This window comes from Equus quagga, chromosome 7, assembly GCF_021613505.1.
Source record: "Equus quagga isolate Etosha38 chromosome 7, UCLA_HA_Equagga_1.0, whole genome shotgun sequence".
In the NCBI taxonomy this organism is placed as follows: Eukaryota; Metazoa; Chordata; class Mammalia; order Perissodactyla; family Equidae; genus Equus; species Equus quagga.
This window is the reverse complement of record NC_060273.1, coordinates 22327122-22339322: the sequence shown is the minus strand read 5'-3', so window position 1 is coordinate 22339322 and position 12201 is coordinate 22327122.

The window sequence follows — 12201 nt, the reverse complement described above, 5'->3', positions numbered from 1 at the left end:
TTTCTTTCAGTGATAATTAACACATAGTAAGTGCTCAGTAAGAGTTAGAAATTGCCATATATGGTTCATCTACTCTAAGATGCACTTTTTTTTCACACATTACCTTCTCTGAAGTCCAGGTGTGTCTTTAGTCAATGGTGTCTAATGGTTACCGTCAGCCAGGCATTGGTCGTGGTCATGTAGCCATCACGGCCTGTGCATGCAGCTTGTAGATAAAATATGATAACAATCTATGTTGAGATAAGTCCAAAAGAGCTCTTTCAACAAGCTTAAAATAGGAATTGTAAGTGATAAGAAAGCATCGGTCATAGTTTGACAGTTTTCTTTTCGAGTAATGGTATGCGTGTTACAGTCAATGGCATCTTATATTTGAGGATATATGGCATCAGCCTTGATATTCAGCTGGAACATTGCACTTGGTCGATGCCTATGTTGTACCGATTCTTAAGTATTTTGCCTCTCACCTCTGGCTACTGTTATACCTCTTTGGTAGAGGCGAGAACCTGTCCGTTCCTCACTTCTGGGGTCCCCATTAGACTCCACTATGCATCCTCCCCAAAATGAAAGACCTCCGCTTGGTGCTGAAATCCTTTTTGGGTCTGGTTCCATGGGGCTCTCATTAGTTGGGAGAGGACGGTAGGTACAGAGCAGATGGGACCAGAGAAAAGTTCAGTTGAGGGAGGAAGGGATGGGTGGCTGGGGGTCCAGGTTCAGATGTCAAACTTCCTTCCATGCTAAGTCAGGACTCAGGGATCTAAGGAGAGGATTTAAATTCAGTCCCCCAAACACACCTGAGGTCTCACTCACCTGCCCCTACCATCACCTCAAGCCTTGGGGGCCCACTCTCTAACCCTTCCTGGGTATCTCTGAGAGGAACCAGGACATGAGGGTTCCCTAGGGTAAAGGTGGTCCCCAAGGTGACTCAAGAAGGTTCACCTCCCAGAAGGGCTCCTCTCAGAAGGGCCCAGTCTGGAGCTGCCTCTCCCCTCTGAGAACCCACTCTCTTCTCTGTCCTTTGCCAGCAGGAGAGAAAAACAACTCTCCTCCACAAAGGCTCCTTCCCCAGGAGGATTCTGAGGGTCCCAGTCTGCCTTGAGGGAGGTATCCTACTCCTTTGCTCCTTCCCCAACCCTGGAGACCAGCAAGGGGCCTGGGACGGGGCAGATCAAGAAAACAACAAGCTCATCTCAGATGTCAAAGCCCCAGACAGGCCAAGGCCTTTGTCCTTCATGCATCAAACATGCACTGGGCACCCGCCACGGCCAGGCTCTGAGCACACAGCAGAGATTCATCTAACAGAGGTGCCAAGCAGAAGTGGATGCCGCTTTTGGTGATACCCTGAACTAAAGAGGCCATTCTCACAGGACACAGCCTAGCGGTGCCACCTGGGGCTGCATCTGTTCTCTCTAATACGCACCTCCACCCCTGCGTCCTTCTGCCTTTTCTCCAGGGAAAACACGGACACACTCAGCTAGGCAGCCTTCCCTGCTCCAGGGAACTTGGATCTCCGAGCTGCAGCTCCTCAGACCTGAAGGGGGAAAACTGAACCCCCATAGAACCAGGGGCACTTCTGGATGCCACGACAAGGAAGTTGGGACCCATGGATGAGCTGGGAACTGGAAGGCGAAACACTTGGGATCTAGGAGGGAATCAGAGGCTGACAGACCAGAAGGAGAAGTGTACCAGGAGTCACAAACTCAAATGCCTCCAGGACCCAAGCAGATAAAATAAATGGTGGAAGCCAGAATAAGACAAAGGGGAGCAGGCTGTGGCCAACTGGAGAATGTATGCTGCACCCACAGTATTCCAATTAGGAAAGAAATCTACCAGGCTGAGTCTCAAGCTCACCCTCGAACCCAGAAATGGGTTAGCCCTAGAGGCACCTCCAGATCTGCGAGCTGCGAGGTGATGCCATTACGCAAGGAGATGGATCCTGGTCAGGCAAAAGCAACACGTGCCCTCCTCGCTGGGGAATGGATTTCTAGGCAGAGGAGACTGCATGGGCAAAGGCTCAGAAGTAGGAAATGGCTTGGATTGTTTGATTTGAAGCTGGGATCAGGAGAGGCAAGATGGCTAGGAGCTGGGCTGGGTCCAGACCACAAAATGGTAAGTCAGAGGACTCGGACTCTGTCCCAAGAACAGTCAGATTGAAGCTGGAAAGTGAGATAAGCATATTTGCAGTTTAGGTCCAGTCCACTCCAGGAAGATGTATTTGAGGGGGTCAGAGTGGCTGCAGAGAGACCAGGAGGAGGCTGATGCAGCCATTCAGAGGGCTTGAATGTGGGTTGTGGCAGTGGGGTTGGAGAGAATAGAATGCAGGCGGAGGAAACATCTGCAAAGGCTTCGAGCGCAGCTGGAGCCTGATGGGTTCAGGGCAGTGGGAAGAGTTGGGTATGGCTGTGGGGATGGAGAGAGAGGGGTGTGGAAGGCAGAAAAGGAATCTGATACCTCACCTGGTAACGTCCTATCTATCTGGCTACACTTCCTCCCAGCCTGGCCAGCCTGGGATGAGGCTTGAATGATTTCTCTAGGCTGCCCCACCCCCAGCTTAAAGCCCATGCCGATTACGGCAAATGTGCCCAACAAATCGGGTGCTGCTGTCAGCATATAATGCATCAGCAACGCTGGCTGGTGGGTGAGAAGGGAACATGCGTTGACTGAGTGCCCTTGCTCAGCAGGTGTAGGTCCCTTTCCCTCAATTAATACTCTTGGGGAGTGGGTGTTAGCATCTCCATTTTACACATAAGAAACTGAGGCTTTGTGATGTTAAGAGAGCTGCTCAGGATCACATATCAATAGAGCAGTAAAGCAGAATTTGAATCTGTATCATTCACGCATTCAATAAATATTTATTGAATGCCTACTATGTGCCAGGCTCTATTCTAGATGCCATATTTACAACAGGGAGGAAACAGACAAAAGTTCCTGTCTATATTCTAGTGTCAGGGGTGAGCTGGCGGTCGGGAGAATAAACAGTGAAAAAATACCTAAGAATACTAAATGGCAAATCCTCTCCTGGCCACCAGAGGGCACTGCAATCACACCAGCTTCCACTCCCCTCTAAGTCCATCTCCCTTTCTGGGTTCCAAAGATAACAGCCCAGGAGACTGTGAAAGCTAAGTGTAGCATCGGCTTAAGAAGGCAAGCTGAGGACGGGTGTGCAGCAGTTCCTTTTTTCACCCACTTTTCCAGCTTAATTCCCTCATCAGATCCCCATCTAAGTGCCCAAGGCATCTCAGTGATTTTTCAAGGCCCTGAGTACTCCAGAGATCACCAAGACGCACATTCGCTCACCAGCCCATCCTTCCATTTACCCACCTGCCCACCCACCTACCCTATCCACCCACTCAGCTTCTATCTATCCTCCTTCTCACCTACCCACCCGATCCATGCATCCCCTTTCCGTCAACCCATCCCTCTTCCCACCCTCCACCCACCCACCATTGGGGCGCTCTGTCTAGAGGGTCAGACCAGGTTGACAGAGCCAGTGAACTCAATGGGCATGAGTTTTAGCGAGCCAAGGCCAGTGAAAGCTGAAAGCATTTAAAAATGGCAAGACATCATCAGCAAACCAAATGGTATCCAAAAACAATTCAACTTTGGATCTTTAAAAAATCCCACTGTGGTATTATGCGGTGTGGATACGTATATTAATTTACTGCTAGTCCTTCAAGACAATACAGTATGTAAAATTCCATAAATGTGTCAGCACCTCTGAGCTTTGTTCCAATCACTTCTTGAGAAATAACAGATCATTTTGGCAGTTACTCAGTAACACTGAAGACCTGCTTTCTGAGGCCCCAAGTAGCTGAGCTTGTAAGACCAAACAACAAAGTGCTGAAGAGGATCTGACCATGAGTCTGTGAATAACATCTCCATCAATCACTGTGCACGTCAGATTTACCCCAGATAATGGGGGCTTTCTTTCAGGTACATAGTGCTCTTTCAATCACTGGAATCTGTACAGCACACCCAGAAAATGATAAGGGGCAAAGAGACCCTCATATATACCTCTAGTTTGGTGGGTCACTGGGTGACCTCTTTCTTACCTCGCAGCTCTTCAGCTAAAAGATGCAGAAGCCTTAGACAGGACCAACAAAGACTTAGCCCGCAAGTCACTTGCTTCTTGATATTTGGCTACTTTTTCACCAAAGGAAAGCATTTTTGCTGGAATAATATATCAAAATATAAAGGACAATGCTGATTTCTTAAAGGCTGGATAAAATCATGCTTCCCACATTAAAAAAACCCAACAGCAATAAAAGCCACTTAACTGTAATCTCACCAAGAACCAAAAATATTTCAATTTTATTTTTTTACATGAGTTGCTTTGTTTTCTCAGAATGTTATGAGCCAGAAGGGTAATTCATTGAGACTTGGCAGTTTCTTAGGTAAAGAATTGTCCTAAACACATTTTTGTATTATTGATGTAGTAACTTCCCAAATACATGAACAATTTCAAGGGTTAAACCAAGCCTTGCATTTTTGTTTCCAATCTAATTAATTCCAGTGGGTGAAAAGTCCATTCCCTGTGTTTGGGAAAAGCATAGAAGATGCAGAAGAAGTGTTCCCGTGACCTTTGTGTGGCAACAATTCGACGATGCTCTGCCTTGAATAATTAAAATAGATCCCAAAAAAGATCCATACATCTTCTCTGACAGTAAATTTATCCTCTCCTTTCTTTCTCCCTCTCTCTCTCTCTTCTGTTTTCTTTTTTTAACGTGAAGTGCCTAGCAGAGTGCCTGGCTCATTGTAAATATTCAATTAGTGAGAACTCTCATTATTATTACTGATGTCATTATTAACATTTCCATCTTACATGTGAAGAAACTAAGCACTATTAGAGCCTCAAAAAGACTTGACAAGAGAACAAGATTTTTATACCTTTTTACCTTTGACCTTTATCCTCTCCTTTTTCATTTTTCAGTTGTTAATTAATTTAGTTATCAGGGTATAAAACGAAAAAGTAAAAATCTCCAGTCACTCCCATCCTCCTGAGGTAATCGTTTTTAAGTAGTAGTTTTTAATTCTTCCTGGCGCTCCCTCTTGAATTGCAAAGGTGGCCATTTATAGCTTTGAGTTCTATTGATTCCCTAGGTGAAGGACAAAGGTTCTAGCTCACTCACACTTTTTCTTTACTTTTGTTAGTTATATTTTTATTAGTAGTCTTTCTATTGGCTGTCATTATAACTTTAAATAATATGTATAGTCCCTTCTTCTTGATGCATTAATTTTTAGAAATTGAAATATAATTTACACACTATAAAACTCTTTCAAAGTGTTCAACTCCGTGGTTTTTAGTATGTTCAGAGAGTTGTGAGACCATCATCACTGTATCATTTCAGAACATCTTAATAATGCCCGAAGAAATCCCATACCCATTAGCAGTCTCTGCCCGTTCCCTTCTCCCCTCAGACACTGGCAACCATTATTCTATTTTCTGTCTCTATGGATTTGCCTATTCTGGGCATTTCATGTAAACAGATTCATACAATACGTGGTCTGCTGTGTCTGGCTTCTTTCACTTAGCATGTTTCCAAGGGTCATCCAGGTTGTAGTATGTATCAGTATTTCGCTCCCTTTTATGGCTGAGTGTTACATTGTGTGAATAGGCAACATTTTGTTTATCCATTCATCAGTTGGTGGTTATGTGTATTGTTTCCACTTTTTGGCTTTCATGTGTAATGCTGCTATGAAAATTCATGTACAAGTTTTTGTGTGAACATATGTTTTCAATTTCTCTTGGGTATATACATAGGAATAGAATTTCTGGGTCATGTTTAACTTTTTGGAGAACTCCCAAACTGTTCTCCAAAGCCATCGCACCATTTTACATCCCACCAGCAATGCACAAGGGTTCCAATTTCTCTGCATCCTCACTAACACTTGTTATTGTCTGTCTTATTGATTATAGCCATCCCACTGGGTGTGGAGTAGTGTCTTGTTGCAGTTTTGATTTGTATTTCCCTAACAACTGATGATGTTGAATATCTTTTCATGTGCTTATATGTCGTAGATTGCTTTGTATCCTGCAACCTTGCTGAATTCATGATGATTTTTTGTGGATTCCTTAGGATTTTCTATGTACAAGATCATAACATCTGAAAAATAGAGTTTTACTTCTTCCTTTCCAATCTGGTTGCATTTTTTTCTAGACCATTTACATTTAATGTGATTATTGATATGGTTAGATTTGAGTCTATCATCTTGCTATTTGTTTTTTATTTGTCCTATCTGTTCTTTGTTCCCTTTTTCCTCTTTACTTTTTTTTTTTTTTTTTTGGTAGTTGCTGTAGGGTTTATAGTATTCATCTTTAACTTGTCTCAGTCTGCCTTTGAGGGCTATTATACCTCATCATCTGTAGTATAAAATCCCTACAATTGTATCCTTCCATTTCTCCCCTCCTGGCCTTTATGTTATTGTCATGCATTTAACATTTACGTGTGTAAACATTGTAAACCACAGTACACTGTTATTATTTTTGTTGAAACAATTATCTTTTAAAGGTATTTAAATAATAAGAAAACAATCTTACATATTTCTGACATGTATTTCTGATAGCTACTATTTCTGATGCTCCTCATTCTTTTGTGTAAATCTAGATTTCCTTCTAGGATTATTTTCCTGATGCCTGAAAGATATCCTTTAACATTTTTGTTTGGTGTGGGTCTGCTGGTTCAGCTTTTGTAAATCTGAAAATGTCTCTTTTTTGCCTTTGTTTTTAAAAGATATTTTGCCAGGTATAGAATCCTAGGTTGACGTTTTTTTTTCTTCCAATGCTTAAAGATGTTGCTTCACTGCCTTCTCACTTGGATTGTTTCCAACAAGAAATCTGATGGCATCCTTAGCTCTGTTCTTCTGTAGTAGCATGTATTTCTTCTTACTGCTTTTTAAAAAATTGAGTGTAATTTTCATACTGTAAACTTCACCCTTTTTTTTTTAAAGATTTTATTTTTTCCTTTTTCTCCCCAAAGCCCCCCAGTACATAGTTGTATATTCTTCGTTGTGGGTCCTTCTAGTTGTAGCATCTGGGATGCTGCCTCAGCATGGTTTGATGAGCAGTGCCATGTCCGTGCCCAGGATTCGAACCAACAAAACACTGGGCCGCCTGCAGCGGAGCGCACGGACTTAACCTCTCGGCCATGGGGCCAGCCCCTAAACTTCACCCTTTTAAAATGTACAGTTCAGAGGCCAGCCCTGTGGCTGAGTGGTTAAGTTCATGCACTCTGCTTCAGCGGCCCAGGGTTTGCCAGTTCGGATCCTGGGCACAGACTTACATACCGCTCATCAAGCCATGCTGTGGCAGCATCCCACATAGAAGAACTAGAATGACCTACAACTAGGATATACAACTATGTACTAGGGCTTTGGGGAGAAAAAAAAAAGAGGAAGATTGGCAACAGATATTAGCTTAGCGCCAATCTTGCTCACCAAAAAAAAAAAGCATACCTAAAATATACAGTTCAGTGATTTTTAGTATGCAAAGTTGTGCAGCCATCAACACTAGCTAACTCCAGAACATTTAATCACTCCGAAAAGAAACTCTGTACCTATTAGTAGGTACTGCCCATTCCCACCTCCCATCTCCCAGCCCTGACAACTACTAATCTACTTTCTGTCTCTTTGGATTTGTCTCTGGCTATTTTTTTAAAAATTGTGGTAAAAAACACGAGTCGTAACATTTATCACCTTAACCATTTTTGAGTGTACAGTTCAGCAGTGTTAAGTATATTCACATTGTTGTGAAACAGATCTCCGGAACTTTTTCATCTTGCAAATCTGAAACTCTATACCCACTAAATAACAACTCTTTTCTCCCTCTCCTAACCCCTAGTAACCACCATTCTACTTTCCGTCCCTATGAATTTGACCACTCTAGGTGATTCATGTAAGTGGAATCATGTAATATTTGTCTTTTCATCACTGACTTACTTCACTTGGCATGATGTCCTCAAGGTTCATCCATGTTATAGCATGTGTCAGAATTTCCTTCCTTTTAAGGCTGAATAATATTTCATTGTATGTATATACCACATTTTGCTTATCCGTTCATGTGTTGATGGATATTTGTGTTGCTTCCACCTCTTGGCTATTGTAAATAGTGCTACTGTGAACATGCATGAGGTTCAAGACCCTGCTTTCACTTCTTTTGGATATATATGCAGAAGTGGGATTGCTGACTCATATGATAGTTCTATTTTAAATTTTTTGAGCAACCTCTATACTATTTTCCATGATGATTGCGCCATTTTACAATCCCACCAACGGTAGACAAGGGTTCCAATTTCTCCATATCATTGCCAACACTTATTTTCTGTTTTTTTGATAGTAGCCTTCCTAATGACTGTGAGATGACATCTCATTGTGGTTTGTTGTTGTTGTTGTTGTTTAAAGGTATGCCATTTTTTTGATGAGGAAGATTGGCCCTGAGCTAACATCTGTTGCCAATCTTCCTCTTTTTTTTTTTCTCCCCAAAGCCTCAGTACATAGTTGCACATCTTAGTTTATGTCCTTCTAGTTCTTCTATGTGGGATGCTGCCTCAGCATGGCTTGATGAGCAGTGCATAGGTCTGCACCCGGGATCCAAACCAGTGAACCTCAAGACACTGAAGTGGAGTGGGCAAACCTAACCACTATGCCACCAGGCTGGCTCCTCTCATTTTGGTTTTGATTTACTTTTCTCTGATAATTAGTGATGTTGAGCTGTCTCTGGCTACTTTTAAGATTTTCACTTTATAACTGACTTTGAACAATTTGATTATGATGTGTTTTGCTGTAGTTTCTTGTGCATGAGATTTGTTGAGCTCTTCGATATCTAGATTTATAATTTGTATCACATTTGGAAATTTCAGCCCATTCGTTTTTAAAATATTTTTTTCTGTGCCTCTGTCTTTCCTCTCCTTCAACTCCAATTACTCACATATTAGGCTGTCTGAGGTTGTTCCAGAGCTCACTAATGAGCTTTTCATTTTCAAACGTATTTTTCCTCTGTGAGTTTCATTTTGGATAATTTCTGTTGGTATGCCTTCACCTTCACTAATCGTTTCTTCTGCACTGTCTAATCTACTGCTAACCCCATTCTGTGTATTTTTCATCTCTGACACTGTAATTTTCATTTCTAGAAGTTTGACCTATGTTTTTTATATATCCATGTCACTGCCTAAGTTTTTGAACTATGGAATACAGTTATAGTAGTTGTTTTATTGTCGTTCTCTGTTCATTCTAACGTCTGTGTCAGTTCTGGGTTGGTCCCACTAGATTGATTATTCTCCTCATTATGGGTCTTGTTTTCCTGCCTCTTTGCATGCATAGTAACCTTTGATTGCTTGACCAACATGGTGAATTTTACCTTGCTGAGTGCCAGATATTTTTGTAATCTGTATGATTTGTTAGGAAGGTCCAGAGCAGTGCTCATCTAGGCTTGATTATTCCCCACTACTAAGCCAAGACCTTCCTGAGTCCTCTGCCCAGTGCCCTTTGATGTTTTCCAGTCTGGCTAATGGGAAAAGACCCTGGGCACTGCTTCCTCTAATCCTTTCAGATGGCCCTTCACCTGGCCACGGGTGGTTTCTTCACACACATTGGCTGATCACTTCTCTGCTGAATACTCGAGGGGCCCCTCTGCAGATCTTGGGTTCTCTCTCTGGGTAGTTATCTCTTCTTTGTGTTCTGCTCACCAAGCTCTAGCTGCTGTGGTCTCTCTGGACTCTCAGCTCCATTCCCTCAACTCAGGAAGTCCTCTGGGCTCCACTTCACTGACCTCCTCCACCCACAGTTTGGAAATTCTCAAAACAGTGAGTTGGACAATCCTAAAAGAACTAGCCTTCCTTGTTTTCTTTTCTCTGGGGTTTCATTGCTTGGTGTCCAGTGTTTTGAAACTTGTTTCATGTATTTTATCTGGTTTTGTTGTGGTGGTAGTGGTTGTTTCAGGTGGAAGGTTAAACCTGGTCCCTGTTATTCCACCTGAAGGAGAAGGAGGAGTCTTGGCATCCGTGTTTCTAAGAGCTCTCCGGGTGAGTCCGCTGCACAGCCAGGTGAGAGCCACTTGCACAAACCTCTTTTCTCTGCTTGAAATGTTTTTCTCAAACAAATAGAATCTTTGATCATTTCCTTCCCTCTGTTTCCTCTATTCTTTTGGTTTTTTTTTTAAATGTTAGCTGTGACTATTAGATTCTTTTTAAAGATTTTAATTTTTTCCTTTTTTTCTCCCCAAAGCCCCCTGGTACATAGTTGTATATTCTCCGCTGTGGGTCCTTCTAGTTGCGGCATGTGGGACGCTGCCTCAGCGTGGTTTGATGAGCAGTGCCATGTCCACGCCCAGGTTTCAAGCCAATGAAACATTGGGCCACCTGCAGCGGAACGCGTGAACTTAACCTCTCGGCCACGGGGCCAGCCCCTCTATTCTTTCTTTCTGGAACTTCTGTTAGACAAATAGTGAACGGATTGATCCTTCATCTCTTAACTTTTCTTTCATATTTTCCATTTCTTTGCCATTTTACTCTACGTACTGAGACGTGTTTAAAAATGTTTTCCTCTCATACTTTCCTTTGATTAACTTTTTAATTGTAATTTAATTACAAATATGATTTGTAATTTCCAGAACTTTCTCTTGTTCTCCAATTGCAATGTCTTCCTACAAGCCTCTTTTTGTTTCGTGGTGCTGTGCATTGTCTTATTTATTTATTTCCTCTTCTATTTATTTGTTTTGTCTCTTCATCTTAGTCCTTTTTGGAACCACTGAAAGTTAGTATGAGGAGGCCCCCATGGTTCTCCTTGGCAGCTGAGTGGGTCTGGTTCCCCAGTAGGCCCTACCCTGAACAGGCTGCAAGCTCTGTGACGGGTGTGTTAATTGATAAAAATGCTTCACTTAGATCAAATGTGCTTGTTCCTCTCCCCCAACCCAGGTGACATTTGACAATGCCTGGAGACATTTTTGGTTGTCACAACTAGGGGGATGCTACGGGCACCTAGTGGATAGAGGCCAGAGATGCTGCTAAATATCCTGCAATGTACAGGAAAGTCTCTGAGAACAAAGAGTTATCTGGCCCAAATATCAGCAGTGTGAAAGTGGGGAAAACCTGAGAGCACGCTGCCCCACTTAACTACTGCCAAAGGCCAAGACAAGGAGGAACCCTGCACACCCACTTCAGGAGCGTTCCCAGGAATTTGTTCAAGTTCGTTTAGAAGAGATCTCCGACTGATGGTTTATGAGCCACATGTGGCCCACAGACTTGTTTCATTCGGCTTTTATAGGTATACAGATTAATACCCACACATACCCACACAGTGGTCAACAATTTGGTTGATTTTACCTAAAAACCCAGACTTCTAGCTTTAGCTGGAAAGTCAGAAGGATGGACACAATTGGTAGAGCTCAGTGGCAGTTGCCCCTACAGATGGGCATGTGGTCTCTTTTTGTCTCTGTTCCCTGGTTCACATCACTCTCTTACGTCCGTGGTTTGGCATCTTTGTGCATGTGAGTTCATGACCCCTGCGTTTTTTTTTTTTTCTTTTGGCTGGTTTTATCCTGGGGACAAATACTGACTGTACCCAGGGATGGCCGTGGAATGGTTCTGAGACAACCTTTTCGTTGATCATCTTGTTTTCACTCCAGCTTGTACTATTTACTTTAGAATAGTAGGAGAATATATACAGGAGAACCGGATCCACCACAGCTGTAAGTAGAGACTTGGGGAGCATCAGGGCATGAGAGCTGTTGAAGGTATGCACATGAGTAAGATTGCCCAGGAAGAGTGTGTAGAGAGCAAAACTAGTCCCGGTTGGACCTCTGGAGAAGGGAGCCAGCAAAAAAATCAGAGAGGATGGCCAGAGAGAGGGTAGGTGTTTGTGGAGTCAGAAGCTGAAGGAAGAGAAAGTTTCAAGAAGGGAATCAAACGTCTAATGCTGCCTATAGGAGGCTGAACAGTGTCCTTTGATTAAGATATGCATGGACCGGCCTGGTGGCATAGTGGTTAAGTTAGAGCACTCTGTTTCAGCGGCCTGGGTTTGCAGGTCCAGATACTGGGCAACCAGCCAACCGAGAACTAATTCTCCCCCTTTTTTTTTTTTTTTTGGTGAGGAAGATTGGCCCTAAGCTAACATCTGTGCCAATCTTCCTCTATTTTATATATGCCACGCTATGGTGGCATCCCACATATAAAATAGAGGAAGATTGGCACAGATGTTAGCTTAGGGCCAATC